This window comes from Mytilus californianus, unplaced genomic scaffold (assembly GCF_021869535.1).
Source record: "Mytilus californianus isolate M0D057914Y unplaced genomic scaffold, xbMytCali1.0.p SCAF_5, whole genome shotgun sequence".
In the NCBI taxonomy this organism is placed as follows: domain Eukaryota; kingdom Metazoa; phylum Mollusca; class Bivalvia; order Mytilida; family Mytilidae; genus Mytilus; species Mytilus californianus.
The window spans coordinates 60178482-60200034 of NW_026262701.1; the positions used below are offsets into that span (position 1 = coordinate 60178482).

At 32.1% G+C, this 21553-nt stretch overlaps 2 protein-coding genes across 10 annotated transcripts in view; both read left to right on the forward strand.

Annotated features, from left to right (window-relative positions):
• LOC127701157 (cytoplasmic dynein 1 light intermediate chain 2-like) overlaps nucleotides 1–21553 on the forward strand; it is a 722868-nt gene that overhangs the window by 223123 nt on the left and 478192 nt on the right. Inside the window, exon 12 of one of the 9 annotated variants that reach the window (XR_007981844.1) lies at nucleotides 14652–14973. The exons of the other annotated variants lie outside the window; for them this stretch is intronic. The gene's annotated coding sequence lies outside the window, so the exon portion shown is untranslated. Of the gene's footprint in view, nucleotides 1–14651; nucleotides 14974–21553 lie in introns of those variants that run through there. 9 annotated transcript variants of the gene reach the window in all.
• The window catches only part of LOC127701131 (uncharacterized), a 31865-nt gene continuing 13901 nt past the window's right edge, over nucleotides 3590–21553 (forward strand). Inside the window, exons 1-2 of the mRNA XM_052204922.1 lie at nucleotides 3590–3754; nucleotides 17600–17686. The gene's annotated coding sequence lies outside the window, so the exon portion shown is untranslated. The remainder of the gene's footprint in view (nucleotides 3755–17599; nucleotides 17687–21553) is intronic.

A 21553-nucleotide genomic window follows, 5' to 3' on the forward strand; every position in this document is an offset into this window, starting at 1 on the left:
TCCACCCATAGCAAGAATCAAAATTATACTGCGTCATTCGAATATGATTTCACGTTAATTAGTCCAGTTTAGATATGCATGCCTTAGTGGCACAAAATCAAACCTACAGACTTTGCTGCGGTTGAAGCGCTTTTATTTCTGGATTCATTTTCAATCGGTATACCTAAGTCAATCAATCGGTATACCCCAAGTCAATCAATCGGTATAACCAAGTCAAAACGTTTGTTTTTCAGAAGTAAATAAAAGAAAGAAAAGATAGAACAACTGTGTATACTAGTATATAGATTCTCAGCATATGAATAAGATCAAGTATACAAAAAAAAAATAAACACAAGAAAACTAACAACCTAACAATAAAGAAAGAAACGACGAAGGACCCCTTCGAAAGAACGTCTGTTCGCAAACCACACCGAGTCTACAAAAGTTTAAATTAATTCAACAGAGACCATCAAAATCGGCTATCAAATCAAAGTTCTTTAACGGGAAAAATCACTAATATATAATAAAGGTAACCACTGAGGGGTTTCTCAAAATAGAACAGCCCGCGACATTAATTTATAGCTGGGTAACACTTATTTTAGAACCCAACACGCTCCCCCTTTAATTTACATACGTACCCACTTCATAATTTGAATTCTTATTTTTTTTAGATCCAAGAGCAGTAATTAATGGTTACAAAACACCTTTCACCTGAACGTTTCAAGAAAAGCCAGAAGTGGCGTAGGAGGACTTTTTAACGAATACAAAATGCTATAGAGGCAGTTGGGATGGGTAGAGTGTTTTTTTATAACACAAATAAAATTATTACATAGTTGTGCCTCAATTCTCAATTGTTTTGCGAGGTATACACAAATTGCTGTTCGGTTTGAATGTTTGAAAATAAATGTAAGTGTAATCAACTTAGAATGTAATACTGAGTGACTGTAAGAGGTGTATGTGTAGCCATTAAATCTTACGTAGAACATTTATTTTATACTGACAGATTTATTTAGAAAATCTTACAATTCCCAATCAACTCAAGTAATGGGTTGCAACATACTTTTAGTGAGGGCATATTATATTTCTTAACCGAAGGAACCCGCACAAATGAGCCCACATAACCCCTTTTTTTACGACAACTAACTGGGAGAAATTCAGATGTGGATTTAGGGGGTAGGGCCCACCTCACTTATGGATCAACATATATAGTTAATGCATAAACATTTTACATGTCCCACTCCTAACGTTGCCTAGTTTGCCACCAATACACACACACACACCCACACACACTTTTTCAAAATCCTTGATCTGCATATGAGAACTAATGATGAAATGCTCTCTACTGCAAGAGTTAAAAATAATTGAATAAAGTGTAAATTAAACATCTTGAAATTTCAAATTTTTAGAACTGCTTTAAATTACAACTGCAATTCATCAAGGATTTGTATAGTAACTATACAAATCCTTGATTTCAGCATTCTAGCTTCAACCACATGATGTGCATTTTACTATCCATATGTCCATATACTTGAATTTGAATTTGAATTTATACTAAAACATCTAGAAGTTTTTAGTATTTTGCCATTCGGTAAGGGACTTTCCGTTTTGAATTTTCTTTGGAGTTCGGTATTCTTGTTATTTAACTATTTGCTAGTAAACATACAATTCTTGATCCCAACGTTAAAACATTGTACAAATAAACAGTGTTTTAATACGAAAAAAATTGTAAGGGGACGACCATTTGATATTCTGGGGGGGGGGGGGGGGGGGCAGGAGGATTTGTTTTGGATCGGTTATTTATTTTTGTAAACTAAGAGGACAGATTGTCTATTTTCTGCACTATTGAAGCAAGATTTTTCATTTTCATTAAAGCAAGGGACTGATTATTTATTTTCACAACTATATTTATAATATTCGAAATACAATTTTTAAATTATTTGTTTATTATAAATAATTCATGTATAGTCAAGTCATTATGTACCATTTAATCAGAAATAATTAGTATCCTCTGCAGAAACGAATATTCTATATTCCCCAATGCATATACCTGTATTGCATACATACACAGTATCAAAGTTTGGTTGTAACTAAGGCTCTTTTAAAAGTATTGGTAAACATGTTTCGCCGAGCGGAGCGAGGCAAAATTTTTTTTAAGGGTTTTTGAACCGCTGAAGGCCCAAGAAGCTATAGAACAAATGATGCAAAATCATGCCTTCTGGGTGTTCCCCAGACCCTTTCTTAAACTGAAAATGCAAGTTCTGTTTTAATAATTTTATGACAATATTTTGGTCTCAAAGCAAAATCACATTATAGATTCAGTGTTAGACTTAAGTTTCTAGGAACAACATCAAAAGACAAATATGCATGATAAAGCAAAAATGTAATTCACATAGTTAAGTCTGTGGCTGCTGTGTTTTTTTAAACTCATGATCAAGTTAGTAATAAAATTACTAAATTACAAAATGAATGCTACACTAACAGAATACAGAAGGGCAATCAATGAACAAAAGACAAATAAATAAGAAACATTGATCCCGAAAAATCAGGGGCTACGTCTGAGGGAGAACAGAACTTGCTTCTTGCAAGGCACTCACAGTGAACATAATTTGATATGGAGACAAGCGTTTGGTTTTGAAATTTCCTACATGAGGCATTTGTCTCAAGGTAGTTACGGCCCTGATTTAATAAAAGTGAGGTAAGTGTTCCTGAGACAATAAACCTCAAGTTAAATGAAACCATTTTTCTGACATTTCAAGTATATTTAAATAATATTTATACTTTTATTATTAAAAGATATGGGAAGTGTTTCCCGATTTTTTTTTGGAAAAAAGATGAATTTATGAAGAATCTGGTGCCATCTCATACTTTCGATTAGACCTGCTGAGTTATTTCTTTTCAATACATTGCAAGTCAGGTAATTTATTTTCAAACTACCACAGAACAAACCATTTATTTTTGTGATTATCAAGGCTGAGTTATTTATTTTCAAAATCCTCCTGCCCCCCCCCCCCCCCCCCCCCCCCCCCAGAATATCAAATGGTCGTCCCCTAATGATTCAAACATTATATCCGCTAACTTCCTGGGTCCCTGAGGCTTCAACGTGCACCACACTTCGCGTTAGGTGTCTTCAGAGACGTCCGCGTTGAAGAAGTGAACTACTAAATCGATCTTCGTGATATCAGCCTTTAGTCAGAGATATGATTCCTGCATATATATCTCTCTGGTTAAGTAATGAAAATTTAATGGCAGCAATACATTTTTTTAAATTCAATAGAATCTTTGACTACAACATAATTTTGTATTTGTCTCAGCTGGGATATCATATCGTAGTTATTATATTGACGCAGGTATGCAAAAAGCAATATATTTACAAAGGTTACACTATAACTATATCACAATATATAAATAACTACAGAGAAACAAAAGTATCAAATAAAAATCTCCGAGTTTTCTTGTGTCTAAAGATTATGTCGTCACAAAGGTAAAAAGTTACTGTTGGTCAGTTAGATGGTCATAAAGTAAGCAAAAAAAAAACACCTATACAGCATTTAACAGAAATATAATCATAAAATCAAAATCGATCTACAAAACTTTTTTTCATAGCAGACGAAAACACAAAGTTACAGAACACTCCTAAACAGAACAAAGAGTTGTAACAAACACTCAGCGAAAACAGGACGTGGCAGTTTAACAACACGGAACAAATCAATAGTCCATGATCTAAGCGACCTTCAGCCAAGGTAGCGTGTCATAACAGCAAGTCAGCGACTATCTGGTGAGTAAATAAACACTTATTTTTCACGAAAAGAAGGTTACTTGGTCAAATGGAAGATTTTATGAAATTTATTAAAGGTAGAAAATACAGTTTTACTAATTATTTTAACAAGGAAATGTGAAACGAAACGACGAAAACATGTTTTCCACTTCGTGGGCAACTGCATGGTCACACTGCCAAGTAAGATGGCTGCGTTTGTTTGCTCGTATTATTTTCAGTCAAAAGTGGCTAGTTTATTAAAGTCATATTTTTATTTCTAATGCATATTTAAAAATATTTTGTTAATACTATCAAAGTATGTTTACAATGAAATGAACAAAAGCTGTATAAGCTGTTAATGTTATCGACTATCGAACTAGTGTCCATGACAAAGACGTGCTATTTTTAGACAGCCATATCAGACTATCGACCCTTTACTTTAGAAACATGTTCTGACGAAGAACATGAGTATCTGTTTTCCTGTTTGTTGTAAATAAACAGCCTTTGGTATTTGTGTATTAAAGAATGAATACTTCCTGTTAATAGATATTGTTGTACAGGAAATGGTGCAAAAGCCAAAAACAGTATTAAAACTAAGAAAAGTTTTAAAGAAGACTCATTATTTGCTTTGTTTGGCAAACTTTTTTTTTATACCCCTGATAAAAAAATGATAAAGAATGGAAAAAAGTCAGTTAAAGGAGTATTTTAATTTTTAAATGAAACCAGTCTTTTTTTCCAATGAGATATTTTTCATGTGTATAGTGATTTAAGACACGGAACATTTGATTATCTGTGGAGTCCTGTGATTTATATCACGCCAGTTTTTTGTTAACCATGCAAACCAAGCAAGAATATTTTTTTCAGTCAATCCAAAGCAACAACATTGTTTCAACATACCTAATGACATACATATCATACTTGCTGAAGAAGATGCGAGAATATTTTTTTTAGCAACTGAATAGGCTAGATTATATATTTTTTTATCAAAATGAGGATTGACGTTTCTATAAATCTAGTTTATCCTTGTCACATGTTCATTAGATTGCAGTGGAGTCAACTTAGTTATTTTTTAAACGAAATCAGAACTTTTGGCAGTGGTTTTAGGGTCAGAGCACAGCTTTGGTGGGTGACAAGGGAGACAAAGGTCCTCATGAAGCACATAGGGTTCAAGACAATGTCATTAGTGCTTGTCAGAACCTTGTTTATTTACTTGTAATATTACTTCATATTTACATATACATTCTGGAAACAAGTTTTGTCCAATCAAGGATAATCATATGCTAAAAAATAAATTGTAGGACAACAGATAAAAGTTAAATCCAAATACACAATTACATCTTTTCTCTGGAAATGTGTCTCTTTGGCACATGTTTCCTTCAATGGTTGCCAAGTGACTTTTCATGCCAAATATAAATTCAACCCCCGATAGCAGTATTGTAAGTATCTAGTTTAATAGAAGGGAAAGCCAGCAAAGAACTATCAGAGCTAATAATGTGGTTGATTTGTAGTACATGTATTATATACAAACCAATATAATAATGATGTTTTGTCCAGTGGTTAATATTTCAAGTATTGTCGAGATGAGGACAAAACAATAAATTTATTAAAAGGAAGCTCTACTGTACAAAGTGGTTCGATTGGGATGAAGGGCATCAGGTTATAAGATAACCACTGGAAAATAAGGGTCTGTTGGAAATTGTGAAGAAATTGTACATAAGTATCCCTCATAGTTGTTGCAGTGGTTCTTAATTGTGCAGAGAGTGTGGCATTTTTGCTACTCAAGAAATCAGATTTAACATCCTTTTACACTGCTGAGTATTTATACAACTGTTAATCCCAAATTGCTAATTGGATCCACTTTGCGATAAAAAAAAAATTTTATTCCCTTAGAACATACATTTGTAAAATTATACATTAATGAAGTTATAAATGTTAAACTGAATTGGAAGCAACTGGTTTTACTGCACACATTGTGGTACACAACTGGATTGTTCCTGTATCAAGTGAGGAACCTTTTCGTATTAATACATGTAGTTGAAGCTTGATATTTTTTGTCGTTTAGGCAAAAAAAAAATGTGTGCATATAGATTTTTTTTCATTTTGCCAAATTTTTTCCACTTACGAGTAAACATGTTCACTTCATTTGAACTTCAGTGGATAATTATACCCCACGCAACGAGTTGCGGAGGGTATAATGTTTTTGACCCGTCAGTCCTGTTTCTTGTCATCGCAACTCCTCTCAAACCACACAACAGAATTTCACGAAACCTTTTTAGATAATAAGGACATACTATGTAGTTGTGCATATCGACAGGAAATTGAGATTCAATTTTTTTTCTAGGAGTTACGCCCCTTTGAACTTATTTACTTTAATGTACTACTGCAACAGTTTGTCATCACAACTCCTTTGATACCACACAACAGAATTTCATGAAACCTTTTTAGATAATAAGGACATACTATGTAGATGTGCATATCGACAGGAAATTACGGTTCAATTTTTTTTCTAGGAGTTACGCCCCTTTGAACTTATTTGCTTCAATGTACTATGCAACAGTTTGTCATCGCAACTCCTCTGATACCACACAACAGAATTTCATGAAACCTTTTTAGATAATAAGGACATACTATGTAGATGTGCATATCGACAGGAAATTACGGTTCAATTTTTTTTCTAGGAGTTACGCCCCTTTGAACTTATTTGCTTCAATGTACTACTGCAACAGTTTGTCATCGCAACTCCTCTGAAACCACACAACAGAATTTCATGAAACTTTGTAGATAATAAGGACATACTATGTAGATGTGCATATCGACAGGAAATTATGATTCAATTTTTTTTTCTTATACAATTTTTTTTCTTACACATATTTTATTTCTCCAATGACAATGTGAGGACGTGGGGTATGTGAGCGCGCTCACTAAGGTTCTTTAATTGTTTCATTGGCAATCATACCACATCTCCTTAATTTTATATGTATAAGAACCAAATGCAATAACAATTTACTACTACTAGTGCCAATAAAATTTGAGTGTAGATTTTTGGAGTTTTAAAAAAGGGTAGATAGGGAAATCCTAAACCAAAGTATTTTTTAATATGACTTTGGGGAATAACTTAAATTCAGCATTCAAGACAATGCTACTTTTTGAAAGCCTTTGGGATAAGTTAATGTGTTGAAAACTCCTTTTTAAAAAAGAAGTGTTGTAAATATTCCTAAGGTTCAATAAAAAGAAATAAGGGCAAATTCAATTTTTCCATTTTCCCAAAAAATGAATGGTCAAAGTCATCGGTTGTCACTATCAAGGTTTTTCATCTTTGACTAGGTAAACTTGGTCCAAGTCATCGGTTGTCACTATCAAAGTTTTTCATCAAAACTTTGTCAAAGAAAAGACTTCACATTAATGGGACAATTCCCTTCCAAGTCCATTCAAGTTTCAAGAAAAATATAATGGGATTCTGTTCCATCAACTCCTCAAAGTTGTCTTTTGACTGTTGTCACTATAAAAAAATCCATCAAAAACTTGGACCAAGAAAAGTTTGATAGTGACAATGGGCCTTTATATATATCATGTATGCTATTAAAGAATAAAATGTTGTTTCATTAATAAAAAATGATATCCCTACTTGAGGGATATATTTATGATATTGTAGCTAGTTACCCATTTGGGGAACTACAAACACATGTATTTCCTATTTAGGAAATGTTTGGTTGAACATGTATGTACATGTAATCTGTACATGCTGTTTATATACAAACATGTGCATACATTTCTTGTTCTACATCTAAATAACATAATACATGAGAATAATTTATTACATGTACATTTCAAAGTTTTATTTGTTTTAGTAGTTTATATCAGATTTTCTTTCTCATTCTGGTCATGAAATTTGATTGGATAATTGGTTGACAGCACATGTTTTTCCCAATGGTTTTCTATATTGATGAATGTTTGGCTGGCATTTATGACATCTGTTGTTTAATCTGAGTGACATATGTTATTCTATTTGCCAAGTTAAAGGGTGAAAAAAGAACTTTCAGATTAATGAGACAGATTTGTTAAAAATATATCATGGTGAAATAAGATTGTTTTAAATTGAGTCATATTTTGAACAATGATATTTCATATTTAGCACCAATTATCTTATATAAGTGAGTGATGATTCTTATTGGCTTTAAAGTTTAATATAGGAAATCATTTTCTGATCCTAAATGTTTTTTATTTGGGGGGGGGGGGGGGGGGGGGGGAGTAAAAGAGGTGTTCTCATTATTCCCTTTAAGTATATTACATACATGTAGAATAGGAAACAATTTTAAAGTCACTGTTGTTGGATAAATTCAGTTATTTTGACATGAAAAAATTATTTTACACTCAGCATTATTTTAAAATCAAACCCCACCCCTTTTAGGTGCTCTACTTACAATGTAACCAAGTTTAAGATGGAGATATCTGTGTTTTTTGTTGTGATTGTTCTGAGGATGAGCAATTATAGATATCCTATTACACTACAAACTTGTACATGTATCTTGACAAAGATGGTTAAAAAACTTTAAATATATGTTGATAAAAGAGTATGCCAGTGGAAGGTGTAAGTGATCATTAGGTTGACAATAGATTTTATTGTACTCTTTGTACTCTTGTATGTTATGTTTTAACTATTAACCATGTTAAATAATGGGAAACCAAATTTGTGGCTTTCATTCTTTATTTGAACATTACAATTCCTCTCAAATTGTAAATTTCCAAGTGGCCACTTACAAATATATATAAATGTGTTATAAATGTTTCCTATCTCAAATTTAAATGCTTCATGAGGTAAATTCTGCTGTGTACAGATATCTATATTACTAAATGAATAGAGTTGAAATTTGGTGTCGCGTTTTTCTTCTTTCACATAAAATCCATGAATATTGTTTTATACCACAAAGGGGTAATGACCAGCGTAGTTTATTATGTGTTCATTTCAAGATCTTTTGGGGGGTATTTGGGGGTTAAAATTGGAAAAAAGCCAGTTCGGATCGACCATCCTTCACGACGTTTGGCTCTGAAATTTCCGTGTCGTCATCAATTCCGTCATTGCACGTCTGCCTGGCAAAATTAAATTTTATTTCGTAGCAGATACGGTAAATATTGACCTTACACTGAAACACTTTGTGATACACATTCCCTTGACGCTCTCAGCAATTTAACAATAGATTTTTACACGTCAAGAGCTTTTCCTTCCGGGGAACCGCATCAATTCAACATGAAAAGGGTGGGGGAATTACTTCAGTTTTCGGTTAAAAATGGGTACCGAAGTGCGGCTTGAATGTGACCCACCCCCATTCATATATTAATGCATAAAATTTTCAGCCCACTCATATATGGGGGTGGTTCTGAGAACGGAAACACCAGAAATCAGATGCGGATCCAGGATTTAATGTTGGGGGTGTGCAAAAAATATTGTTCTGTAAGTTTTCACTCTATATGTTACCAATTAAAGGTATTTATAAACACATATTATTTTGATCAGTGCAATGCATCCAGGGTATAACAATGACATATCCTATGATTAGATCGTGAAGACTATTCTTTTGGGTGTCATATTGAGTGGTGGTATTTCGTCTGTGACAAGCTTCAAAAAGATTTAAGATCTTAATATCGCCTTACACCAAAACTATATATCTTCAAATTATGAACCAAAGTATATTTCGCGGGTATTAACTATTTTCTAGTAATAAATAAACATAACAAAATCGCAATAGACTACATTTAGGAAGACATCTTATGCTAAATATATTGTATTGCGATTTTGTTCTTTTTATTCATATATACATGTACATGTATGTTTATTGTTTAATATAAAATGTATACCATATGGTTGCATGTATGAAAGGGAAAAATCTGTTAATTATATGGGGATTTACAGATTTATTACATGTTGAATGAGGGGAATTTTTTTTACATATAATTATATCCATTGTTAATACAAATGTAATTACACAGGTGAAAAGATCAATGCTAGGTGCCAATATCAGTATGTTGTCATAAAACATCAAGCATCTGTAATTTATAGTTTCTCATTTAAAAGCATTGAGATCTTCAATAATTAATTAGCTCTTTAGGCATGTATAATTAATCATTAGATTGTACTTATTTTGAAGACTAGCAGATTTATACAATGTATTGTACATCATGTACATGAACTGCTATAGGAAGGATGATTATTTATAACCTGTCAAAAACATTCATCAAATTTTATTATCTCAATATGCATTTTGAAAAATAATCAACAGCTATGTTTTATTATCATTGGTTTAGTCAGTTACAGCCTTTCAGTTGCAAATTATGTTTGCCAATTATGCTAAGAAGCTGTCATGTAGTTAAAAGACAAAATCTTTGTTTTTTAAAAGAACTTCATTACCAACATAAACAATGTAGAAGTTTAACCACTTTAGTTTAGTCATGTATACAAGGATCAATGCACAGGTAGTTTTTCTTGCCATATTCTCTCAGGAAATCCATCCTTTGAAAATTAAAGTGTAACTTGAAGTAAATTACAAGACTGAATTCATTCAATCCTCTAAATAATAAATTTCTGTTCATTCAGTCCTTAAATTTGGCAAAATATTAACGGAAATAGCCTAGACTTAGTTGCTGAAATATATTCTGTTAAGTAATAATGAACTAACCTCTCTTTACAGAAATTCATTTACATGAAAATTGATGAACATTTCAACATAAAACATTTATTGGAACATCTGTAAACTACTGTTGCCTTAATTTTTTTCTCTGTATACTTTTACCCTTTTATCATGTTTATAGGTACAGTATTTTCCCCCTTTCAAAATATATGGACATGAAATTGTTATATCAGATAAAATATTGCACCTATTTGGTTAAGTTCATCTCATTGTTGATGTTCTTAGTTGGATGTTCTTTTTGTTTGTTTTCTTAATGCATGTTCCAGATGATTTATGTGTATACATGTTAAAGGGCATAAACATTTTTTGCCAAAGAATGAATACATGTACTTGATGAGGGTTATTCAAGAATCAGTAATTAATGTGTTAATAGTAACATTTGGGTAAGTGAGCATTCAAATCTATACATTTGTACATGAATCATGAGAGTTTCTCATTCTCAATTTCTGTTTTTGACATACTAAGATTGTAATTAGGTCAGTTAAAGGGGAACCACTTTTGTTTTAAGTCAAATGTTATTTAGTGGGAAATTTTTTTTGCACAGGTCTCTCATTTCCATGGAGATTATTTGTCTCTATGATAGTCTTTAACCACAGTACTCAACAACATTACATGTATGTTGTACAAATAGTCAGTCAAATATACAAATGTTCACGGTATACACATATGTATTGACTTTAAACACAGTTCTGTAGAAAGAAGTATACAATATTTTGTCATTGTTTGTTAAGGCATGTGAACTGGTATGCAGGGATCCTTTATAGGTTATTTAAATGCCTATCTATGTTAGATATAAATGTACCAGGGTTTACTGATAAAGACTTGTTGACACTGTCATTGATTTTGAACAAAAACTTTGATTTGTGAAAGAAAAAATTGGCAAAAGAAGAGTTTGTTGTAGCTTTTCATAGTTTTCAAAGATTGTTCATGTATATTGTATGCATACCACAATGATGGATTATCTATTGTTGATTGAGAAGAAGTCCAAGTGCCAAATATCACATGTTATAAAGATATCATTTTACAATTACACTGTAAATTGTAAGAATTTCTTATTGAAAATAAAGAACAGTCTCTATTTATCTTCATATTTAAGGATAATGATTTTCTTTCTATGTTTGAGGTTACAAATATACTGTGAATTCAGAAATTATTGCGAAGAGTTTATTAATACGAATAAGGCGACTGATTGAGTATCGCAATAATTAGAACTCACATTCTGATATCTGATACATTTAGCTGTATGCAGTTGTTCCTGAAATCGCCATAATTATTTCATCTCGCATTTTTGTTCATTCTTCAAAAATCCGCTAAATTGAGGTAATAAATGCACACAATTTTTTTCTGAATATACAGTACAGTATATCTCTCCATGTACATTGTAATAAATCAATCACCTTTTGCAAGAAGCACCCTTATCCTAAGTTCTTGTCCATTAACATATCCTACCTTTCTCATCTTAATGTTTTCCTTCGAGATAGTTTCTAAGAGGGGAACATTCTGAATTTTATTTTTACGGAACATTTTGTTCCTCCCCTCCCTCCGTCTGTGAGAAACTCCCTTTGAAAACATTTTTTGACTATCATTGCATTTCTTATCCGTTGAGTCTCAGAAAACATTGATAGGTCTGTGAGCGAGTCCATATAATAAAGAAATCTTTCAAAAACACAAGAAATACTATAGTTTACTCTATGGAATATAACAAAAATAAGTAAAAAAAAGACAAAGACATTTTTGCAGGAGTGAAATGAAAGATACCCCATTTTCTTGTTTTGAGACCTATGGTACAGGAACATGTAGAAGTATGTACTTTGTATTACCATGAGTTATTGGACAATTATTTATGGTACAATTGTCAGACAGGTTCATGATACTCTTGTAGTTAATATCATATTACATTTGTGTATTTAAGTTAAATGTTCATTTGTTGTATTCTTGTTGCATGTATGTTTTTTATGTGCTATTTTTTGACCCTAATGGCTGTAATTTTGCAATAAAGATATTATATAATTTTAAAAACAAACTAGAACACACCTGTGACATGGCGGATACAACCTGAATTAAAGTATCTTAATTATGTATAAGCCTTATGTTTAGCCTGGATTTTCAGTATTGGTATTGTCATCTGATAAAGTCATGCTGTTAATAAGATGCATGGTTTTCTCTGCTTTCAAAATCTTTCTGTTTGAACCCGTCGACCTGGAACTAATTATTATTTCGAAAAACAAAAGGGCCTGGAATGGTGTAATTTAAACAACTATATTAGTTATATATAAAGTTGAATTCTTTTGTTCGCCGTTTTTACATCATGCCGGCTAACAAATTGGAAACGGTACCTACCCTTATTTTAAGTCTGGATTTTTAGTATTCATATTGTCATGTGATAAATTCATGCTGATTAAAGTACTACAATAGGATACAATGATTATAACCTGTGTATATAGCCAATCCCTAATACACCGTTTGGTGGTGCGCCTGACATATGTGGAACGTACAGATTAGGTAATAGGTAACACTTGACATATACTATTTATGAATTGGTATCAGTATCGGGTTCGATCCGGAACTTGATAATTTTTGGTAATATTAATTATATTTAAAACAAAAGGGCCTGGAATGGTGTAATTTTCAATCAACACCATTGTCCTATATTAGTTATATATATAAAGTTGAATTCTTTGATTCGTCGTTTTTACCCCATGCCGGCTAACAAATTGGACCTCGTTATTTTAGTAGTATAGATTATTGGGCAGTCATGAATGTTAACTTTTTGTAGGGTTTCTTTCTGTCTCTATTTTCTGTATGCATTGATGTTCCTCCAGTTTCAATTCTAAGCTAAGAAAGAATTTCCTATATTGGCGAGCTAAATGTTTAGATAAGAATAATGAGATCTGTGTTGTTGATTGCCTTGGTTCCTGCATTTCCAAGTTCTGTCTCTCATTAACTGTTGCTGTAGTAGCTACTTGTATTAGATATCAATACATACATTGTTTTTCTAGAAGCGTTTTCCATCTTCAGGCTGCGGTATTGATTTCGGTGTCATCTTATTTCTGATATTGTCAGAGGAGTAAACAACTGGCTTGTTGTCAAGGCACACATGGCACAAAATCCATCGATGGTATTGAAGCTTGAGACAGTAGCCTTGATATAAATAATTCAGGATTTTACTTTTCATTGAGGCTTGAAATGAACTGGTAACAATGCTATATTTTAGCTAGTGTACAGAAAATGTATACTTTCACTTTGAATTAATTGTTTTACCTTGAATAGTAAATATTTTATACTGTGTTCAAAATATTATTTATTTGAAATACAATGGACTTGGACTTTGTGCTTTACTTCTGTACCAAGAAATGTGTTCAAAATTGTTTGTACCAGGTGTTAGCATGCATGTAACTTTCTTTGCTAATGGCGGAACTAAGAACAAATTTTTTTTCTTCACAACATGATGTAAAATACTAAATAAATATTACATCCTCATTCTTCACAATCCTCTATTGATCTTGGGGAAAAGCGTTTCTTTGTTTGTGTGCCTTGCTTTTAAATTTATGATGATACATTTATATTAAATGTGTTGTGTTTTTTTAGGTTTTCTTTTTGGGGAGGGTTTTTTTTTGTATTAGAATTCATTACAAATGAAAAGCAAATAAGATAAATATTGAGGGATTTGTATTTATTTTAACACAATAAGGAGTGTTTTTATCTAATTAATCAGTCTTTCTTTTCTATGTAGACTAATTAATTGATCAGTAGATACCATAATCATAGCAGACTCATAAATTCTTTACTAGACTAGACCTGTTTGATATCCTTGAGAAGGGCATACATCAGGTAACATGAATACATGTGCTTGTTTATCATTTAAGCAAAAAATGTCATTTCAGGTTGTGATATTTCAACATCAAAATTGAGACTCCATTTAATGATAGGGAAATTGAACATTCTTTTAGGAGTGAGGAAAGAAAGGCTAATTGGAAAGAACATTTTCTTAAGTGCATAGATGTCAAATATGTGTCCACCAATTGAACTTGAACTCTGACATGTACTGTAGAATTACAAAGTCTTTGATAGCTAATGTCTTTTTTTTATACGACTGCAAAAATTTTTCGGGTTCGTATAATGCTATGATGTCGTCATCTGCGTCGTCCAGAAGACACATTTGGTTTCCGTACAATAACTTTAGTTTAAGTGAATGGATCTCTATGAAATTTTACAAGGTTCAATACAAAAGGAAGGTTGGGATTGATTTTGGGGGGTTATGGTACCAACAGTTTAGGAAAGGGGCCAAAAACAAGCATTTTTGTAGTTTCCGAACAATAACTTGGGTGTAAGTGTATGGATCACTCTGACATTGTACCACAAGATTCCATATCATAAAGGGAATGCTGGGATAAAGTATGGTGGTAATTGTCCCAAACATGCAGGAATTGGGGGCAAAAAAGGGGCCAAAAACCAGCATTTTTCTAGTTTCCAGACAATAACTTGTGTTTAAGTGTATGGATCTCTCTAAAATTGTACTAAAAGCATCAATACTACAAAGGGAAGACTGGGATTGAGTTTGGGGGTAATTGCTCCAAGGGGGGGGGGGGAGGGGGTGTTGTTCAAAAATAGGGGGGGATTTTTTTTTCAATATTTTTTAATGGTTCATATTTTTTTTCTTGAAAATTTTTCAAATTTCAAATTTTTGAAAAGTTTCAAGAAGAAATCTTCAATTGCACAGTATTGCACAATAGATTTTTAAGATCTTTGACCACATTTATTTTGTGTCAGAAACCTATATTATGTTAAAAACTTGATCATAATCCAAATTCGCACAGTATTAAAGCTTGAATATTGTGTCCAAATTTGCCCCAACTGTTCAGGATTCGACCTCTGTGGTTGTATCAGGCTGCGCTCAGCGAAGCATTTTATTGCCTTTGCCCTGGCCCCACTCCCTGCACATTAAATCTAAAGTCACTAAATTTTTATACGACCGCAAAAAAATTTGCGGTCGTATATTGGTATGACATTGGTGTCGTCGTCCGAAGACACATTGGTTTTCGCACTATAACTTTACTTTAAGTGAATGGATCTCTATGAAATTTTACCATAAGTTTAAATACCTCAAAAGGAAGGTTGGGATTGATTTTGGGGGTTATGGTACCAACAGTTAAGGAATTAGGGGCCAAAAATAAGCATGTTCTAGTTTCCAGACAATAATTTAAAGCAGTGTAAGGGAGATATATCAAATACATCATTTGAATTACCTCCCTTACACTGTTTTTAAATTATGTTAAAAGAAATGCATATTTATAAAGGAAGACAAGTAAAAATATCTGCAAATGTTGCATCTTTTTTTTTTTACAAAAAAATCCATATGAAAGATTTGACACCATATTTTAAATTCTATTATAAAATAGTTTAAGTTAGCACTATGGTAAATTTAAATGGTTAATTATGGTTGCAAACTCCATTGGAAATTTGAATTGAGATTATGACCATATCTTGAGGGAAAGAATTTTTTGGGGGGAAAAGGGGGGGAGGGGGGTAAAAAGAAATTAGGGGGGGGGGGGCAATTTTTTCTAATTTCAGATTTCAGAAATTAAAAAGAATTATTCTTCAAATATTTTTTTTTTTTCAAATTTCAAATATTGAAAAATTTCAAGAAGTAATCTTTAATTGCACAGTTTGGCGCATTAGATTTGTAAAAATCTTTGACCACATTTATTTCTTTGTTATGACGAATCTAACCATGTATTTAGATTTTTAATTTTGGGTCCAGTTTTCAAATTGGTCTACATTTAGGTCCAAAATTAAACTTAGTTTGATTTTAACAAAAATTGAATATATGGGGTTCTTTGATATGCTGAATCTTAAACATGTATTTAGATTTTTGATTTTGAGCCCAGTTTTCAAGTTGGTCCAAATTGGGGTCCAAAATTAAGCTTTATTTGATTTCAACAAAAATTGAATATATGGGGTTCTTTGATATGCTGAATCTAACCATGTATTTAGATTTTTTATTTGTGGGCCCCGCTATCAAATTGGTTCATATTGAGGTCAAAAGGGTCCAAAATTAAACTTTGTTTGATTTCATCATAAATTGAATTATTGGGGCCCTTTGATATGCCAAATCTAACCGTGTATTTAGATTTTTAATTTTGGGTTCAGTTTTTTTTTAAATTGGTCTACATTAAGGTCCAAAGGGTCCAAAATTAAACTTAGTTTGATTTTAACAAAAATTGAATTCTTGGGGTTCTTTGATATGCTGAATCTAAATATGTGTTTAGATTTTTGATTATGGGCCCAGTTTTCAAGTTGGTCCAAGTTGGGGTCCAAAATTAAACTTTGTTTGATTTCAACAAAAATTGAATATATGGGGTTCTTTGATATGCTGAATCTAACCATGTATTTTGATTTTTGGGCCCTGTTATCAAATTGGTCCATATTGAGGTCAAAAGGGTCCAAAATTAAACTTTGTTTGAGTTCATCAAAAATTGAATTCTTTGGATTCTTTGATATGCTGAATCTAACCATGTATTTAGATTTTGGATATTGGACCATAATAGGTAAATTAAATTTTTTTAAGTTCTTAGACCACATTCATTCTGTGTCAGAAACCTATGCTGTGTCAAATATTTAATCACAGTCCAAATTCAGAGCTGTATCAAGCTTGAATGTTGTGTCCATACTTGCCCCTACTGGTCAGGGTTCGACCTCTGCGGTTGTATCAAGCTGCGCCCAGCGGAGCATTTTATTCTTTTTGTTAGTATTGATAATGAAGTAACTGATACAGCAACTGTACAAATGCTATATTGAGGGGCGGAAGACCTTTTTTTGGGACGTCGGGATTAGGTCCTTTTTTTCGCGGGAATTTAGGATTGGCCTTTAATTTCACTGGAATTCAGGATATATCCTTACAGGGACTCAGGAATTAGTGATTATTTTTTCGGGAATTCAGGATGACACCCTGTCCTACCGCCCCTCTATTTAGTTAAGCATGTAAAGGTAGTCTTTTGACGAGTTAAATACATGCAAGTAAGCTGCTGAAGTTTTCTTGCAGACCTTCCAATAGCTGTCATGATGAAGAACAGCAATAAAAGTGTTGATCCTGTAATACAGTGATTATTTGTTAGTATTTCATAGGATTACTGTTTCATTTTCATTCTCCACATATTTGATTTATGTATAATTGTATTTTCAGGCAAAGATTATATCGCAGAGACAAGATTCCAACAGATAAAGATACATACATATATGCATGTATACTATTATTTAAAACAGTAAAGAGGTTAGTGAAAAAATGTATGCAATGTAATGTCACTCAAAATTGATATTTAGTTTTCATGCCCCATCTGTAGAGGAGGGGGAATTAAGTTTTACCCTTGTCCGTATGCACGTACGTCCGCACAATGCTTATTACCACAAAACACAGATCAAGTTTGAATTTTGGTGGCGTCAATTTTACCGTTCTAGAGTTATGCTCCTTTACAAATGGAAAACTTGCTGAATTTTTCGTTTCCGTTCTCTAAATGTTATGAAACTTATATTATAAACAATGCTTATTACCACAAAACTCAGATCAAATACAAATTTGGGTAGCGTCACTTTTACAGTTCTTGAATTATGTCCCTTTATAAAGTTATATGCAACCCGGGCATCATCTGTGTCCCATGGACACATTCCCCATTTATTTGGATTTCTCCAATTTGATAGAGAACTTTAAAGAAAAAAGTTCCCGCTATTTTATCTTAAAGTTGTTAATCTACATACTGCTTCTGATTAGGAGAAACAATACAAAATATTGTTGTCTTTGTCGTGTCCATTTATTGCAAATGCAGAGCTTATGAATTATGTATGTTCTGTTTTCTGTTTAGATTATGTATTGGATGCCTTCTCATTGTTAATATACTCAACATCTCTTTTAAATGACAAAGAAAGTTAAGTTCAAATGGGAAAAATAATAAAGAAATGTTTTGTTTATGTGGGTGTCTCAAATCTGGATACCCTTACTCTCAAAGAGGGGTATTTAGTTTTACCCCTGTATGTCCCTCCATCCCATGAATTTTCTGACACATTTTCTAAGGAATCACAAATCAGAGGTTCCTTGAAATTTGGTATCAGTCTTATATATATGTTATATGAGCATGCTATATTGTGTGATGCATTTTCAGATTCATCTCCCAATAATTTCCTGTTTACTGAATATAATGTATTCTGACACATATTGGCCATATCGGACATTTTTTCCTCACATTTTTTTTAGGGAATTACAAATAAAATCTTCCTGAAATTTATTACCAGGCTTTATATGAACATGCTATACTGTGTGATGGATCTTCCCATTTATGGCTCATCAACTTCCTGTTTACCTTATACTTAGACATTCTTACACATAGTGACAATGTGTGAAAATTTTGTCACATTTTTTTATGGATCTACTTATCAGATCATCTTGAAATTTGGTATCAACATTTATGTGAACATACTGTACTAAGTCCTGCATTTTCACATCCATTGCTCATCAACTTCCTGTTTACCTGTAAAGCGGGGGTATCGTTAGTGAGCAATAGCTCTCAGTTCAACTTGTTGTATATCATAGTGGCTCTGTCCTGATGAGTATATGATGTTGAATCATGTTCGTTGATCTTCGATCTAATTAATGTCTACCTCACTCATTTTAAAAAAAAGTTTGGGAGATATGAAAAATTGTCAATTCCATGACAACAGATCCAAGCTAAAGTACAACACTCGTTAGAGGTTTAGGAGGATCTCTGATGATTTCTCAGTTGTAAGTTTGTTGTAAATGATAAAAACAGATTAAGTAAATTATTATAGAAAATACCATTTATATAACTAAAATTAAATCATAAACAAACACTCAGTGACTGTATGCATGTATGTGACCCTGATGTCTTCAAAAGCTCACACTGATGTAATTATTCTTTGTTGTCAAAATTTATGGAACCCTTTAGTTCCTAGTTCTACAGAGTTCAATTAAGTAGGATATTTTTTTACAAAGGGTCAGGGCTTCGTATTGTAATTTCAGATGAAATGAAAGAGAATTTCTGACAGTTTATGAAAATGTTAAATTTTTAAATGAAATTATAAGCATTTATATGGTTTGCATTATTGACTAATTAGTCTCAAGTCTGTAAAACTTTTAGAAATTGAAAAAGGAAAGATGTTTTTTAAAATTATCTTGGAAAGCTGAAAGCTACATCATACATAAGTAATATTTTTAAAGTGTCCAGCAGAAAATCTATAAGGTCATTTTCAACCTCTGTACTTTTATGTAGCATTTTCACTTCGAGTTGCATACAAAATGTCAATGTATAATACAGTTAAGGTTAGATTGACTGAGGAATTAATTTACACACACATATCAAAATAGCAAAAATGATACATGTTTTCTTACAAGCACAACATTTCATTCATGTAACATTATTGATGTGTAACCCCACTCTTCTTTTATTTATACACTTAAACACATAGTTGTTTTGCTGCCATTATACAGTGATTTAAGAAAATGCTAAAATTTTATTCAGTGTGGCTATTTGATTCTGAAACAATCCCAATGTGGACTAGTAACAAATATGTTTTATTTTTTAATGACCAGAGAAAAAAGCACAAACATTGTAGACCTTTATTTCATTTACACATCAACATGAGATGGTAAATCCATTATATATGTACAGTCATGTAATCCTCATTTAATTTGTAGAAGAATTTATCTGATTATTACTTAAATAAACATGAATCCAGAATAAAGATTTGTGTAGACATAAATCTGCATTACCTTAAAAGGAATTTGATATTAAATCAGATCAACAAACATTAAATAAATCATAGGTGGGTGAAGTTGATTTCAATACTATGTACGGTAAAATACTAAATATATTCTATCTGAGGCTAGTATAAATGTGAACAGTCTATTTGTTGTGTCTGGTTTCTGTTCTATTAAAATGATTTAAAAATAGTAGGATATAGTTTAATGTTATCAAAGCTCAATACTTCAGAAAAACATGTTTGCCTTGATATGTCAAACCACAATCACTCATTGTGCAATGTTCTCCCCCACTCATTTCATACTGACTCCTAAGGAAAAGGGAATTTTGAGATACTGTCTTGTTTCTAGAAAACACAGCATCATATCCATAATAAAAATTATAAGAAAATCATTTCAGATAGCATCACATAACATTAATATAGCATCACATTACAATGATGCTAAAAAGGATCATCAGGAGAACACTGCAATTTACAAAGGAGATTGCTGTTAACTGGCACATAATGGCTTATTTACACAAACAAAAGCATAGCAAACATGTTGCAGGGATTCAGAGGGAATTTGCTGTACCACAACATCAATTTACAGTGCACTAAAATAGATTCTTGTTTTGTTATTTAATTGTAGCTGATCAGAATAATTAGTTTGATGCCAGTTAACAGTAGTATCTGCTGTATGTATATACAGTGATAATGGCCTATTTTATAAATACAACTTCTATTCACATAAATTACATGGTCAAAATTATTTTGTATTTTCTAACTCTGCATCAGAACAGTCAGCAATGAAACAATAATTTGTTTGGATTTACACTAAAAATGACTACATTTTCAAATAAAGTAGGGTTAGATGTAGGAGAGATAAGAAAAATGTACAAAAATCATAATCACTCATTCAAATCCAAGAAATTGTAATTCTCAGCATCATAAAATGACACTGTGACCAATCAAAAGTGTCAAGAAATTCCCCTTTATGAAATAGACATTCTGAAATTGGTCCATTATAAAGACTTAAACTATAAATAGAAAATAAGCAAACAGCAACCAATCATATCAAAGGCATTACCATAATCACCAATTTTTGACCACCTCTTTACTTCCTGTATTAAGTTTTTAAATTTTACATATTTATGGCCTTTTCATCTGAAATTCAAATTCAGATCTCAGCTATTTAAAATCCCATACTTGCTGAACTTTCAAAGCTAAAAGAGGTTTTTCAACCTCTAAAAAAAATTGGTACAGAGAAAAAAACTAAATTGAACATTGATAATGAGTTAGATAATCAAATAGGTATAGAAAAAGATGCATTACAAAGAAATGTGCTTTCTTGCAAATGTAGCTTCACTGTTCTAAGGGGAATAACTCTATT